At 35.9% G+C, this 16,486-nt stretch overlaps 1 protein-coding gene across 1 annotated transcript in view; it reads left to right on the top strand.

The window, feature by feature from the left end:
* The first annotated feature begins 547 nt into the window (after positions 1-547).
* LOC145258031 (rho guanine nucleotide exchange factor 17-like) overlaps positions 548-16,486 on the top strand; it is a 577,357-nt gene continuing 561,418 nt past the window's right edge. Inside the window, exon 1 of the mRNA XM_080115765.1 lies at positions 548-568. The gene's annotated coding sequence lies outside the window, so the exon portion shown is untranslated. The remainder of the gene's footprint in view (positions 569-16,486) is intronic.

The following is a 16,486-nucleotide window of genomic DNA, read 5'->3' as shown; positions in this document are numbered from 1 at the left end:
CAAGAGGAAGAAGAATAACTAAAATCTGATCAGAAGTCAGTTTATAAAAGCCGTTCAGCACATGCCAGCATGTGAAACGAACGTTAAACCGATGATGATGATGAGGATGATGCTGATGATGATGACGATGATGATGATTGTGTATTAACAGTAAAAGGGTTGATATGTCACTATACAGACAAACTTGTACGTGCTTTGCTATACTTTTCTGTGAATGTTGGAATGGTCTGTGCAACAGGTAGATAACCTTTACAAAGAAATATCAAGCAAAGAGAAGAGCCAGATGAAACTGGTTCTGGAGTCTTTGAGGGTTGCGAGTGGGTGAGCAGTAACAATTGCGAAGGTAAGTTGCGTAAAGAATTAACACGACAACCGGCCATTGTTTATATTATTATTATTATTATTATTATTATTATTATTATTATTATTATTAACTCCCTTTTATTCTTGAAGAAGAGTTCTTTCTTTTTGGATGGCATTGGAGGACGGATGCCGTACAGATGACGTGACTGAGTTAAAAAAAAAAAAAAAAAAAATCACAATAAGATGGTCCCAGGAAGAATTTAAGGTAGGATAAGAATAAAAAAAAAAAAGGAAAGAAAAGATAGAGAGCGAGAATGAAAAAGAAAGAAAGAAAGAAAAAAAGAAAAAGAAAAGAGAGTAATTGCATTTTTTTCTTCTTTAAAAATGGATGAAAACAGTTAAGAAAAAAAAAAGAAGTTAAGAAGGAATATTTTTTAATGTGCATTCACTCAATCTGTGTATTTAACAATGAAGAAGTTTTCGAACTTAAGCTTAACAAACCAAGGCAAATTCTGTTTCCAAATTAAACATAACCGGGTGAGAAAAATGTTATTTTAAACTTAAGCATGACACAGTGACGAAAATATTATTACCAACTTAAGTGACACAGTGATGAAAATGTTGTTTTAAATTTGAGTATAACAGAATGACAAAAATTTTGTTTCAAACTTAAGCGTGACACAGTGATGCAAATGTTATTTCAAACTTATGTGTGATAGAATGAAGAAAACGTTATTTAATGCTTATGATAAAATGAGAAAAAGTTTGTTTCAAACTTATGCCGAATACAGTTACAAAAATGTTATTTAAACTTAAGTGTGACAAATTAAGGATGATGTTATTTCAAACTTAAGCATGACACAGTGTAGCACAGTGACTATAATATTATTTTAAGCTTAAGCATGGCACAGATTGCGACAGAATGGAAATAATTATTTTAAACTTAAGCATGACACAAAGTGTGACAGAGAGACAATAATATTATTTTAAACTTAAGCATAACACAGATTGTAACAATGAAAATGATATTATTTGAAACTTAAGCGTGAAAGAGTGATAATAATATTATTTTAATCTTAATCGTGACACATATTGCGACAGAGTGGAAATAATTATTTTGAATTTAAGCATGATACAGAATGTGACAGAGAGACAATATTATTATTTTAAACGTAAGCATGACAAATTGTAACAGAATGAAAATAATATTTTAAATTTCAGCATAACAAAATTATGATAACGTTATTTCAAACTTAAACATGACACATTCTTAAGTATAAAGTGATATTATTTTAAACTTAAGCATGAAAAATTGACAATAATACTATTTCAAATTTAAGCATGACACAGAGTGTGACAAAGTGACAATTATATTGTTTTAAACTTAAGCGTGAAAGAGTGACATTAATAAACTTAATAATGACACAGAGTGTGATAGAATGAAAATAATATTATTTTATACTTAAGCGTGATACAGAATGAAAATGATATTATTTTATACTTAAGCGTCATACATAATGAAAATAATATTATTTTATACTTACATGTGATACGAAATGTAAATAATATTATTTTATACTTAAGTGTGATACAGAATGAAAATTATATTATTTTATACTTAAGCGTCATACGGAATGAAAATAATATTATTGTAAACGTGACAGACAGAGTGACGATAATGTTATTCCAAACTTAAATGTGATGGAATGACAAAAATTTTGTTTTAAACTTATGCATGACGCAGCACCAAAAATGTTATTTTAATCTTAAGCATAACAAAGTGAAGAAAATGTTATTGTGTATGTATGCGTGTGAGCGCCATTAGAACGGAAATATACTGTTGTATTCTCGAGTAATAAGTCTAAAATCATTCTTTTCATATACTTAAAAAATGTGATCTATTGTCATATATAGTCATCCATTGAGCTCGGATTAAGATGTTTCAACTAGGAAAAGGTGAGTTTGTAAAGCAGTTAAATATGAAAAAAATAATTAGCAAAATCCTAAATTAGCAACTCTCTGTCTCTCTTTCTCTCTCTCTTTCTCTTTCTCTCTCTCTCTCTCTCTCTTTCTCTTTCTCTCTCTCTCTCTCCAATTACATGTTAAATGGTAGTAGTGCCCAGAGTGTTTCTCTTTTTTATTACTTTTGATTGTTAATAAACAGAGAGAGAGAGAGAGAGAGAGAGAGAGAGAGGAGAGAGAGAGAGAGAGAGAGAGAGAGAGAGAGAGAGAGAGAGAGAGAGAGAGAGAGAGAGAGAGAACTATGGTAGTGAGATAAAGCAATATATAGTAAGAAAGAGTGAAAGTGATAGACAGAAATTTATTAAGATATGGTTCACTTTGTATATATTAATATTATATTATAATTATTATATTATATATTAATAAATATTAAAGAAGCTATCAAATACAAGAATAAAAATATTAAAATATAACTAGGAGGAAAAAGTTAAGCATGTTAAAGGTATATTCTTTGATATTTTCATTGTGTATATATATATGCATATATATACATATATATATATATATATATATATATATGCATACACACACAAGTATATATTACACACACACACACACACACACACACATATATATATATATATATATATATATATATATATATGTATATATATATATATATATATATATATATATATATATATATATATATATATTCCAGGTTAATATTTTCCAGAGGTAAAGTAGCCAATCAATTTTTAATGAGGTTAATACAAGAGTGCTCAATACCGAAGTAGGGCAAGATATACTTTTATTTGTTTTACATAAGCATTAATATGTCGCTACACATTCATGAGCATGTTTCGGTCAGCCAGTTACAAGTAACTAGAGACCTCTTCATGCAATGTTGCTTATACAAAAGCTCAAAAGCTTAGTCAGTAATCTTACGGACTGAACTTCCTGCCATATTAATGCTTATGCAAAACAAATAAAATGTACTATATATATATATATATATATATATATATATATATATATATATATATATATATATATATATATATATAAGAAAAATGAAAAAAGAAAATCTTAAATTTATTTATATGTTCGTAAACGTTTAGTTTTTATTGTTAGATTTTTTTTTTCTTCAAAATAACTGATTTTAAGAAAAACAATTCAAAATATGTGATGCGTCTAAGTATGATGCGTGTTTTGTTTTCTTTTAATATCGATGCCCTTCGCAATGTTTTGTCTGCAATGTGGTTCAAAAAATACTTAACCTGAATATAAATCTATGTTTTGTCCTTTAGTTTTATTGTGCCAATTAAAGAGGAATTTTCATGTCTAAAGTTAATAAAAATCTTATGTCGTTGCAATAATCATCATTCGTTCTTGCTAGTTCCTTACATCAAGTGGCTTCACGCCGTGTCTGGAGCGATTTCCATTACACACACACACACATACAAAAAGTCCTTGCTGCTGGACTGAGTTCTGTGTCAGACTTTCAAGGAAACCCAAAAGCAGCTGTATGAGTACTTTCACGACTTCATTAATCCCAACTGTATCGTCAGCAATACCAAACACAAGCTGATTGCCACGTTCAAACTGGTGTTCAAGCGTCTCACACAAACATTTGAAATATTTGATAATGCTTGTTGTAGCAATGTAAGTTTCGAATCCATTGTCACCAGTGTTGTGGCAAGGTAAGTTTTAAATTGCTCGTCGCTAGTGTTGTGAGCTTGCAGGCTGGTATTAATCAAGACAAACACAGTAGTATAATTAAGCAAAAAGTGTATAAGCAAAAGTATGTTGCAGAAGTACACATCATGATTCTGGGGCCATAACTTCCACAAATCACTATCACAACATTTAGATGTAACTGTATTTATTGTCTCTAGGTAAGTCCATTATTCCTTAAATGGGTAGATCAGCTTATCCCATGACAATAATCTAAAATGCAACTTTTGTTTCTGTGTACTACTATTGAATTTGATGGCTTGAGACCTTTGACAACTGGAAAGCACCAAGATATTTGTGTAGAGTGACCTGCATCATGATGATTTGAACAGGATTCAAAAGTTCTTAGCTGTAGCTCAGCACTCCTTAAATACCTTGAAGACTATCAGATGTAATTTGGAGAATTGCGATGAAGATAATCAGGAATGATCATAGCAGGTTTCCTGATTGCATCCACACAATTTGTTGAGAAGTCAAAAAAAGGGTGTGATGAGGTCAACACAAGACAATGTGGACCTTGGTGTGAGAAACATGGATATTGGAGGGTCAATTAGGAAGAAACCGCTGCCTGAAAGTCTTCGCTACTTCTCATACAAGAGTTGTAAGTGCCAACCACTCACCATCAACATCCATGAGTACCGACTTATGAAAATCAAGGAATTCTTCAACAAGGTCAAACACTCAGTTAAACTTAAGATGCTTTGTTTCTTCTCATGACCAATTACACAATACACAGAACAACATATGACTAGCCTACCGTCTGTATGAAATCCCGTGTGCCATGAATACCAAGTTCACTCAAACTGTGATGGTTATTGAATGTTTCCAGTGAAAGCCACAGCATACACCTCCCCATCTTTGAAAAGGAACTCAGACGCAATTCAAATGTCTGTGTTGAGGTTCAGTCCACTGTTGTCAAGCATTAGTTGGAGAAGGTGGCTGTGGGAAAGCCATACATATGCCTACTGGATTGAGCTGTGCCATGCCTCTGGAAAAAACAAAAAAACAAGAAAACAAAAATGGTTGAAAGCTTCCACAACTTCATCATTCTCAGGATGTAACCACCGCAACTCATCTGATTGCAATCCAATGGACTATTATTTCTGGGTCACAGTAAAGGTATTATCTGTACAGCTTGTACGATCAAGGATGAGCTGATTACCAGGTTCAAACTGGGGTTCAGGCATTTCTTGAATTACACTATGAAGACTGTATACTCTAGGTTCAGGCTCCATCTATCAGGTTGACAAGAAAGTTTTTGTGGTTTTTAATTTTTAAATTCAGCTAAACATATCTCAACTCAGCCAAAAATTTGTTGATCGAAATAAGCACTATCAGGATCAACACACTTTTGCCAACGCAAAAAAAAGTGTATTTATGTCAGTAACATAAAAATCTTACATTCTGGTGGCGATAAAGTTGCTGAAGGCGTTTTTGATATCACTTAGGTTTTTTAAGCATTTCTCATGCAGAAAGTTAAGATGCTTGAAAACGTGATAGTCGGTAAGTAGAGATCTGGAGAGTATAGTGGATGTAGCAGAGTTTCATAGTCCAATTCATTCAACTTCTGCTGGGTCGGTTTAGCAAAATGCGGTCGGGCATTGTTATGAGGAGAATTGGGCCTTGTCTGTTGACTAATGCTGGGTGTTGTTGTTGAAGTTTCTGATGCATTTCATCCATTTATTTACAGTACTTCCCCGCCGTAATGGTTCTGCCTACATTAAAAAAATCATAATGGATGAGACCGGTTGTAAACCACCAAACAGTCAGCATGACCTTCTTTTGGTGCAACTCAGGAAGTGTCATGGAGCTTCATCGGCGTCTAACCACTGAGCTGAGCATTGTCATAAAGAACCCATTTTTCATCTCAAGTCACAACCCGGTCGAGCAATGGGTTATTCTTGTTGCGTAAAAGAAGGGAAGATAACACTTCATAACTGCGTTTCTTTTAGCTGTCATTCAATTCGTTAGGCACCCAAGTTTTTGTTTTTTTTGTATTTCCAATCTCTCTTAAATGGTTGCAAATCGTCCTATACATTATGTCTAATTCAGAAGCAAGTTCTCGAACAGTTGTGCGTTTATTGGCTTCAACTAAGGTTCTTAATTGATTACTGTCAACATCCGATTCCCAACCACTACGCTCATCATCTTAAAGACTCTCGTTGCCACCAGGAAATTTCTTAAACCACCATTGTGCTGTGCGTTCAGTAGTGGTTCCTGGGCCAAACGCTTTGTTGATATTGTGAGCTGTTTCAGCAGCTTTTCAACCTAGCTTGAATTGAAATAAGAAAATTGTGTGTATTTGCTTTTTTTCAATTTTGTATTCAGCGTTTTGAAAAAGAAGACATAATTGTTTAAAAACGATTGTAATTTAAACGATTAGATAGAGTAAAATACGTTTTATTTTTAAAATAATATATAAAGTAAAGGTATTATATAACAAAAACTTATTTTAAAATACATCATTTGAAATCAAAATTAAAAATTCCACAAGAACTTTCTTCTCAACCTAATATATATATATATATATATATATATATATATATATATATATATATATATATATATATACTAGCTGTACCCGGCCACGCGTTGCTGTGGCTCAGTTTGTTAAAATGGAACACATGTGAAAGTAGAGAAAAGTTTGATTCTTTTTTTCAAGAGAATGTACAAATTATTTTTTTTTTTTTTAACAGATGTTAAGAAAATAAACAGAAAAATACTTCCATCATTAATTATGCAAAAAAATAAAGAAAATGTTGATTTAGTGTTTCAATATTATGCTTATAAATTACGATAAAACTTGCTGAGTATGCGCTATTTTACGGTTGTTGTAAAAATGGAACAGAAACTTAAATTTCGCTTCGTTTTAATCTTTCATAATTTTTTAATTGTGCCCCCCCCAACGAATATAATCAAAACAGTAACATTCAACAATTGTACTTTATGTATATAAAACACAAAATATTTATTAAAAAAAAAATTAAAAAAAAAAAAATTAATAACGAAAGGGAAATAATTCCATTTTTAAACGAAAAAGTCAGTTTGGTATATCTTTTTGTTATTTTTTACATAAGTCCAGCTTACCATTCACATTGGAAATGTCGACATTTATAGGTTGTTCGGTACGTTTACAACGAATAAACACTCCAATCTAGTAGATGTATCAGAATTTTTGTAGGAATATTTTACACCCCTATCACGAAACTGCGAATAAAATATAAAAATCTCGTAATTTCTCTTTTAAAAGTGGGTTGTTTATTTTCTTTATGGATTATACTTCCAAAATAAACTATTAAAGTTGTTTTAAAAGTAATAGAAATATTTTTTTATTTTTTAAAAAACAGTAATGAATTTTACGAACTCAATATTTTTCAATTTTTAAACTTTAAAAATCTATCAAAATTTTTCTATTGATTCGATTTTTACGATATTTTCAGGGTCAATGTAAAATTTTATGCTCTTTCCAATAAACCGAATATAATATTTTAGACAAATGTTTTTTTTTAATTCACGCCCCCCCCCCCCATTTTCAAGTGCCTAGTAAAAAGTAAATAATTAATTTACTCACCAAAGTTTTATATATCACAAATTGAAGAGAAAAGGTCAATAAGTAATATATTCAAATTTAAAACAAAAAAGTAGTGTTTTTTAGAAATTTACCTGTAAAGTTCGAAGTTTAAAACCTTTTTTTTAAACCACGTTGTTTGTTTTTTCTTTTTTTTTATGAAACCTTGATCCTTGCTCCTTTAATTGAAAAAAAAATTAGGCTTCCATTATATTTTTCGAGTAGTTATAAGCTTGGAAAGACAGGGGTAGAATAATTCACGCCTCCCATTTTGAAATGTCTATTAAAAAGTAAATAATTTATTCACCAAAGTGTTATGTATCACAAATTGAAGAGAAAAGGTCAATAAATAATATCTTCAAATTTAAAACAACAAAAAAAGTAGTGTTTTTTAGAAATTTACCTGTAAAGTCCGAAGTTAAAACCTTTTTTTTTAAAAAAACATGTTGTTTGTTTTTTTTTGTATTTTTTTTTAATGAAACTTTGGTCCTGTAAGGTTTGCGTTAAGCAAGCTGGTTTTCCAATCCGACAGCGTGTCGCCGTGAACGAGTGTAAACAAATAATGGCGATTCGCCTGTCCTTTTATAAGGGGGATAACTCTACTTATGCAAAGTCTGAGTGAAAGGGAGATAACTCCTTTCTGGCCTCTACATGCCCCTCCCCCTCGTGACCACAAAAGCAAGTTGTTGTGGTCATCTTTTATGTGGAGAAATACTCGTGCGATTTCCCCTGCATTTGCGGCGACAAACCCCTTGGGGCTCTCGTCCTCCGACTTGATGGTTCCCTTAACGGAGGAGGACTGTATTTTTGGGTATCTCCTCCCGTGGTATCTTCCACTTCCATTTCTTCCTCATGCTCGCTTGGGGATTCCGTGTCGGCATGTTGTTCCACCTCCATTGCCTCCTCCGGAGGTTGTGCCTGTGGGGTCTCCACATTTATAGGTGGGTTCAGGATTTCTTGTCTGATGTTACGAGGGCCATCCACTACCAGGTGTATTCTGCGGAGAAACCGATGGTTGCGCAATGTCTGTCGATTGCTTCCATCGACCCGGACTCAGTACTGTCGGTACCCCTGGGTCTCCACGATTCTCCCCGTCTTTGTCCATCGACGTGGGTGGTTCCCGTCCTGGTTCTGGATCTGGACGTAATCTCCTACCTGGAGTTCCCGGAGTGGGCGACAATGTTGGTTGTGATTACTGCTCGTTCCTCATGTGTCTTTTGGCCATTGCCACTTCCCTTAGTTTGCCTATTTCTGTCCACTGTTTTCGAACCTGGTATTTGTCCCGCAGGACAGGAAGGTGGTATTTAATGACCCGACCATACAGCATCATGGCCGGGGACATGTCCAGATCTTGGACAGGCGTGTTCCTATGGGTCAGTAGTGCTCGGGCTGCCCGATCATGGCACAGGCGTCCATAACTGTCCGTATTGTCCGCCAGTATACGTCTCGCGGTTTGGACGGCTAACTCTGCGCGGCCGTTGCCTTGGGCATAATGCGCTGATGAGGTACGTTTTCGTATGCCCCAATTGCTCAAAAAGGAGTCGTATTTCTGGGATTCAAATGGTGGTCCACCATCCGACGAAATCTCTTCCGGTACGCCGTAGGTACAGAACCAAGTCCTCAAGGTATCGCGCACCGTCTTGGCTCTTCCCGACGTCATTAGGGCCACTTCAACCCATCCCGTATACCTGTCTGCGTATACCATAAAGTGTCTACCCTGCATCTGGATGAAGTCAACCACCACTTGTTGAAATGGAAATTCCGGGTCTGCTGGGGACATCAAGGCTTCCCTGGGCTGAGATGGTGCGATTTCATTGCACGTGCGGCACTGGGCTCTTGTTTGCCTGATGTTAGCATCCAACCCTGGCCAGAATAGTCATTGTCTCGCATTCGCCAGCATTCCGTTCACACCCTGATGAGCGGAATGAAGAGATTCCAATACCTCTGCGCGGAGTTGTCGAGGTATTAGGATTTTGTTCCAGGCAATATAACTCCTCCTGCATAGGCCAGAAGACTCGAACTACGGTTGGGATATTGTTACGTGACTGGGGGAAGCCATTTTGAATCAGTTCTTTCAAAGTCCTGCATTCTTCGACTGTGGCTGCCGCAGCCACAATCCTTCCCCATGTGATGGCTCTTAACGTAGTATCATTCTCGTACATCGATGTTAGGGCGGCTTTGACTGCGGTGTCAATGGATTGGTCCTGGTCTCTTCGTGGGGTGCCCACTGGGTACCGAGATGCACAGTCAGGGGCCAAGTTGAGTTTCCCCGGTCGATGTTTTATCTTGAATTTATACATGAGTGACTTTTCCTTGAAGTTTAACAGGCGTGGGTTTTTTATATTCTCCAGGGCTCGGTCTGAAAATATCTTTATGAGCGGTAAGTGATCCACTGTAATCACCAAGTCTGGGCATCCGAGTATGAACATGCGGCATGATTCCAACCCATAGATCAGAGCCAAGGCTTCACCTTCCACTGGTGCATATCGTGATTCCACGTCGTTGGTAAAACGGGATCCCGCCAGGATGAGTTTCCAATGGCCATCCCCACAACTCATGTTTAATTCCCCCTCACATCTACAGTGTTTTTGAAACAGAAAATACGATATCCCTGTTTTGCTGTAGTCTGTCGCGAGTCCTGTTGCTCTGTTCATTTCGAACGTTTGGATGCCTTTTTCAATCCTTTTCACTATTATTTTTTTCGATTCTTGGAATATCTGTTCTAATGTCTCATCCCAATAAAATTTCCTGTCCTTTGTTTTCAGCAACTCTCGGAATGGGGCCATAACTTCCGCTTGTGAGAATGCATAGGAGACTTGGTTTACGATTCCGAACCAGGACCTAACCCCAGTAATATTTGTCGGGGTGGGGAAGCTCAGGATGGCTTCAGTCATTCTTCTTGTGGGTTTGACCCCGTTTGCTGTTACTTGAAACCCTGCGAACTCCACTTCCATGTCAGCAAAGTGAAACTTGTCTGGGTTAAACACAATCCCTCTATCGGCGCAGTGGTTTATATATTCAATTGTGTGCCAGAATGAGGATTCCATTGAGTTGTCCCACAGGAGACTGTCATTTATACACCGAGTTTTTCGAGCCATGTCCATGGTGATATCATCAAATCGACGGGTGTAGCCATCTCCTGATCCATGGAATCCTTGAGGGGCTCGACAGTACCTGTATCGACCCCATTCAGTGATGAACGTGGTGGCATTTCGTGCAGCTGGAGACAGCGGTAAACTGTGGTAACCGTTCCATGCATCGAGTACAGTCTTCCTGGTATGTGCAGGTATTACCGAGACCTGATTGAATGGGGACGAAGTGTGGTGCGTCTCCCTCATGGTCGCCTCGTTCAACTTTTGTAAGTCCACCGTCCGCCTTGGGGACCCATCCTTTTTTGGTGTGACCACCATTCTCGAGCACCAAGTAGTTGGTGTGCCTACCGGTACGGGTTCGATTATCCCCAGTGCCACAACACGGTCTATATCTTGTTTCACCTTTTCCTTCCAATGATGGGGGACAGGTATTGGTGTGTGGATTGCCGTTGGTGTCGCATCTGGGAGGAATTTTATTTCTAAGGGTTTACCCTTCATTACTTGGAGTGGTTGGTGTGGACAGGTATTGAATGCGCTGGCCTTGAAATGTTCCTTTAGCCATTGCTCCAATTTTTCTCTGTTAATGTCGGTTGACTCCAATGGGATTGCTGCTGGTTTCTTCGGAGTCGGTGCTCTGTGCGGGCATCCGCAAGGGGCCGTCTCTTCTGTTTCCGCTGAGCTGCTTTGCGATAATGATGTAGGAAAATTGGATGGCAATAATTTCAGCTCCTTAAGTGCCGTTTGTGATAAGTAGAGCCCGGATGTGTTGTCAGACACATACACTGCCTGTCGTGTTTCTCTTGATCCCACCTTAATATGTAAGAACAGGACCCCCTTGATGTGTAACTGGCTATTTGTTATACCCCTTATCCGATGGGTAGTTGGAACCAAGTGGGTACCCGAGGAGTCCTTGAATCTCGGGGCCAACAGAGCAAGTTTGGGCTCCTGTGTCTGCGAAGGCTTGGATGGCGTGGGTGCTCACTTTCATCGGCTTCTTTGGCACCCTTCCAAAGGTCGCATGGCACTTGTTCATTACAGTTACCTCTGCTGTAACTGAGGGGGGCGGTTCTGGGGCGCCCACCTGGAACTGTTTCCCATTCCACTCAAGGTGAGGAATGTTTACCGGTTGTCTCTCATTGTGTCTGTGAGTAGGGGCTTTATCCGTAGTGCAAAACATGAACGACTCCCCGCTTTTTATAGCCTCCGTTTTGGACCTATTAATTTTCCAGCACACCTTTTTAATGTGCCCTACTATTCCACAAAAGTGGCACTTGAGTCCCACTGCTGGGCAATCTTTCCGGTTCATCGATCCATCTTGGTGTGATGTTTTTCCGCAACCGTTGCAAGGTTTGGTGTCCCATGGGGTCGACAGGGCCTTTGCCTCATGCATTTGTTGTACTTGATTCGACCTTTGTACCCCAGACATCGCGAAAGGTTGTGTGGTATCGGAAAAGTGTGGAGTTGCCTCGTCTGTTGCCTCCAGGCAAACCAACCGTGAAAACTTTAGATCCAAGGTAGGAACTGTAGCTGCCTCTGCCAGTACCCTTCTCTGGTGTTCGATATTTCTTAACCCTGCCATCATTTGCCCGGCAACCATATCGTCTGAGTAATTAACCTGCTGCCGGCAAGTGGGTTCGTTCGGACACTGAATATGAAATTCACAAAATTTCGCCTGGCCACGTAATCTCGATAAAAAATGGGTCACTGACTCACCCTTATTTTGCTTCATGGAGTGAAACGTTTGTCGGTGGACTTCCTTGTGTAAGCCTCGAATGGCCACCACTCGTATTTGATGAAGAAGGTATTCCTCTGCCGCATTGTTGAGTCGTTCTGGTCCAATGAGCTCAAACAGTAACCTGTTCGTTTCTGGTGTGCATGCTTCTCGCAGTTCGTTCCGAATTGCAGCTGGATTTTCGAGTCTGCACATCTCCTTGTACCGTTGTACCGTGACCAGGTGTCTAAAAAGAGTGCCCATTCGCTATCTGTTGAGTCCAGACCTATAGAAGGTCGCTGCATTCTTTTTGTTTGCGGCGTGTTCGCTCGTCCGTATAAGATGTTCTTCCGTAATTCGATGTTTTCTTTTTGTAACTCGACTAGTTGACGTAATAAGAGAACGTTTTCTTGTTCCATAGTGTAACAATATCTTTAGTTCAATGCTGCGATATAAGTATTTCACATTTTAAAGTGACAATATGTTCGTAGCGTCATGTAAGGTTTGCGTTAAGCAAGCTGGTTTTCCAATCCGACAGCGTGTCGCCATGAACGAGTGTAAACAAATAATGGCGATCCGCCTGTCCTTTTATAAGGAGGATAACTCTACTTATGCAAAGTCTGAGTGAAAGGGAGATAACTCCTTTCTGGCCTCTACAGGTCCTTGCTCCTTTAATTGGAAAAAAATTAGGGCTTGAGTTACATTTTTCGAGGAGTTATAAGCTTGGAAAGACGGGGTGGAATTATTCACTATTTTTAACAAAATTTCTGACACACCTACCAATCTATCCATGTTAAGAACGGCTTTCGGAATAGACACCCCTAACCTTGCCAGAATACCCGAAAAGCTATAAAAGTTGACGTGTCGAATGTGAACGATGAGTTGGACGTAATGTAAAAATGTACCGAATTTAAAAGGGAACGAAATTCAAATTTCCGTTCCATTTTTACAACCGTAAAGCAGAGCATTCTATGCAGATTTTACCTAACTTACTGTATTAATGCTATTTTTTTTAAGCAAAAAAAAAATATATTTATGTTTGGCTATAAATTCCTAAACTCATTTCACCCTAAATAATTTAGGTGACTGAAATAGGAATCTAATTGAATCTTTAATTTCCTGAATAGTATGTGAGAATTCATTTTTCTTCGAGTTATATCGAATTCATTAATACGGACTTTAGGGGCTTTTTTCGTGATGTTACTGTAAAAATTATTTTTTATTGTTACAAATAACGATGCTTTATTTATATAAAAAAAGCAAAAATAAATTCTTGCGTTTTTTATTTACTACTGAAAACCATAACTTTAGTAAAGGTATTTTTTGTTTAAACAAAATAAAACATTTTCACTAAGAGTTAAGTAAAAATAATTAGTTCATTATATTCTGCGATTATTATTTGAAAAATACTGCAATTTTCATTAAAATTGGTTAATTTCCTGATTTTTGGTGAATTTTTAAGTAAAGGCAGGAGTCAAAATGTTTATACACTTTAAGCGTCGGCATTCATTTTGTGTGTACCTACCATTTTTCGATGAATATTTGATAGGAAAGCGACCACGTGTGGTTAATTTAAATTAAATTTCAATCACATGGTTACATTATCAATAATCATGTGATTAAACCCATTGAAAATTTACCAATATTGTAAACACATTCTGTTTACATTAAGCCTGTAGTGTTTTTTTAGTGATGCAATGTTGGCAACTGAGATTTAAAAAAACCCGCGAGATCAGGAGAAAGAAATGTCCAGAAAATCGCTAGATTTTTAACTTTTATCGTCTGAAATTTTCAAAAATCGCTAATTCCCCCCCTCCCCCAACTCTATATTTTAACTTCCTACCATAAAAAAATTATAAATATAGTATATTCAATATATAAAATGTTCCATGTTTTCTCACTATATGTTTCTGGAATTATATTGAAGTGGTTAGCTCCCCAGATGGCTTACATATTTTATCAGCTAGTTTTGCCTGTTTTTTTTCAGAGAGGGTATTTTTTTTTTTTTTTGCAGGAAACAAATCATAAACTCAAACTTTTTATAATAAAAGTTATATTGAAATATACTGCAAATTAAACATCACAATAATGGTGCAACATATTTTGAAATTAGAAAAATAAAAAAAAACAACTTTGTTTTAGCATATTAAAAGTATTTAGGTTGGTAGATAATTAAATTCTACTGTATTGGTATAAGTTTTTTTTATTTTTATTTTTTTTTTTTTGCTGTTGTTTCTTGCTTTTTACAATTTTCGACCAAATACTTCTAAATAAAGCAGGGTTGCTTAGATCGTATTTTAAACTAAGCTTCGGAGGTTGGAATGCCCCCCCCCACCTAAAATGTACTTGGAAAAATCGATTTTATAGCGAGATTTAAGAATGGTTAGCCGAAAAAAGGTGAAAAACAAAACAAATAATCAATAAATAATTGTTACCAAAGGCAATAAATGCTACTTTTTTTTACTTACATGAATGAGTTTATTTTATGTTTTAAAGTATTTTTAAGCGCTTTTCTTCATTTTTTAATCTAAAATTGCGGGTGTGTGGGTGCCAAATATCTCCAGATTTTCTAGAATTCCCCGCTAGATTGCAAACGACATCTCCAGATCTAGCAGGAAAATCGCTAAATTGTAACACTGGTCACGTGACAGGAAGCGGTAATAAATAATTGTCCCTAAATAAAAAAAATGGCCTATCGGTACAAAGAAAAACACCTATTTATCATAGAAAAATTAAGTATAATGTTATAATTAAAAAGAAATATATAAAAACACACATGGATATAGTAAACATATTATACCAAAACGTGGAAGCCATCCGTCCAGTGGTTTTTTAGACTATTAATTGCAAACGAACCAAGAGTTACATTTTTATATATATAGATATATATATATAATGAAATGTAGTTTGCTACCCGACGTTGCCCAGGATTGAATTAAGATTAACAGATGTTTTACACTTTCAATATTTTTATTGTGATCGAAATAATTAAAATTGTTAATTTTTTAATCAAATCAATTGATTGCTTGCTGTAGTCGTGGATTCACCACGGTGCACCAGGTAGAAGCTTCATATGCTTCCCTGCAGTGACATAGTCCGCAATAACTTCTCAAACGCACTTGTGATGTTAGGCTGTATTAGGGTGTTATTGAATTATTCCTTCTTTAATATTTTTTGATTATTGATTTTTAATACTTATCGAGGGCATTCCGATACAAAGCCTGTCTAGAAACACTGACAAACACTTAAAGTACATTTGTGTGAAACTTCAAAAAATCGGCCCAGTCGTTGCCACGTCCATATAGAACGAACACACACACGCACGCACACACACACACACGCACGCACACACACACACACACACACACACACACACACACACACACACACAAGCACACACTGCCTTATATATATATATATATATATATATATATATATATATATATATATATATATATACTGACTTCTAGTTGTAATTTTTTGTTAAAAAGAACCCTGAGGAGCCATTGAAATTAAAACATAATAAAATAAAATAAATCGAAGTTGTCTTAGAAACGATCGTACGCCTCATCATCGTTGATTTTGAATTGTTAGAAATAAATAATGTTATAAATTTATTTGTTTGAACTTACTCTCTCTTTATATATATATATATATATATATATATATATATATATATATATATATAACTTAGAGTACAAATTCATGACACAATCTATATTTTGTAATCATGCCCTGAAAAATTCAGCATCAATAAATGTTATGTATATACGTTTCAGAGATTTATCTATCCATAATCTCATGTTCAGCACACAAAAAAGTTTTAAGCAATTCTTTACAAGTGAAACTAACACTGGAACTGTTAAATTAATTCAACGTATTAAACAAAAATAATCAACAAAATCCATAATCTCTATTTTTTTTATTTATCTCCTTTTTAAACACGCACGCACGCGCACGCATACACACGTTTCTGTTTTTATTTTTTTTTTTGGTAAAATACGTTTTTCAATTATATTTCACTCTTTGTGTATAACCATCCTTTTTGCTTAGAAGCTCAATATATGTTAAATGTAACAACAGAGCATATATAAACAAATAACAGTATAGCTA

The sequence above is a fragment of the Euprymna scolopes genome, chromosome 3 (assembly GCF_053919585.1).
Source record: "Euprymna scolopes isolate OS-2025 chromosome 3, ASM5391958v1, whole genome shotgun sequence".
NCBI lineage: Eukaryota > Metazoa > Mollusca > Cephalopoda > Sepiida > Sepiolidae > Euprymna > Euprymna scolopes.
The sequence above is the reverse complement of the archived record's forward strand: the minus strand, read 5'-3'. Positions and strand labels throughout refer to the sequence as shown.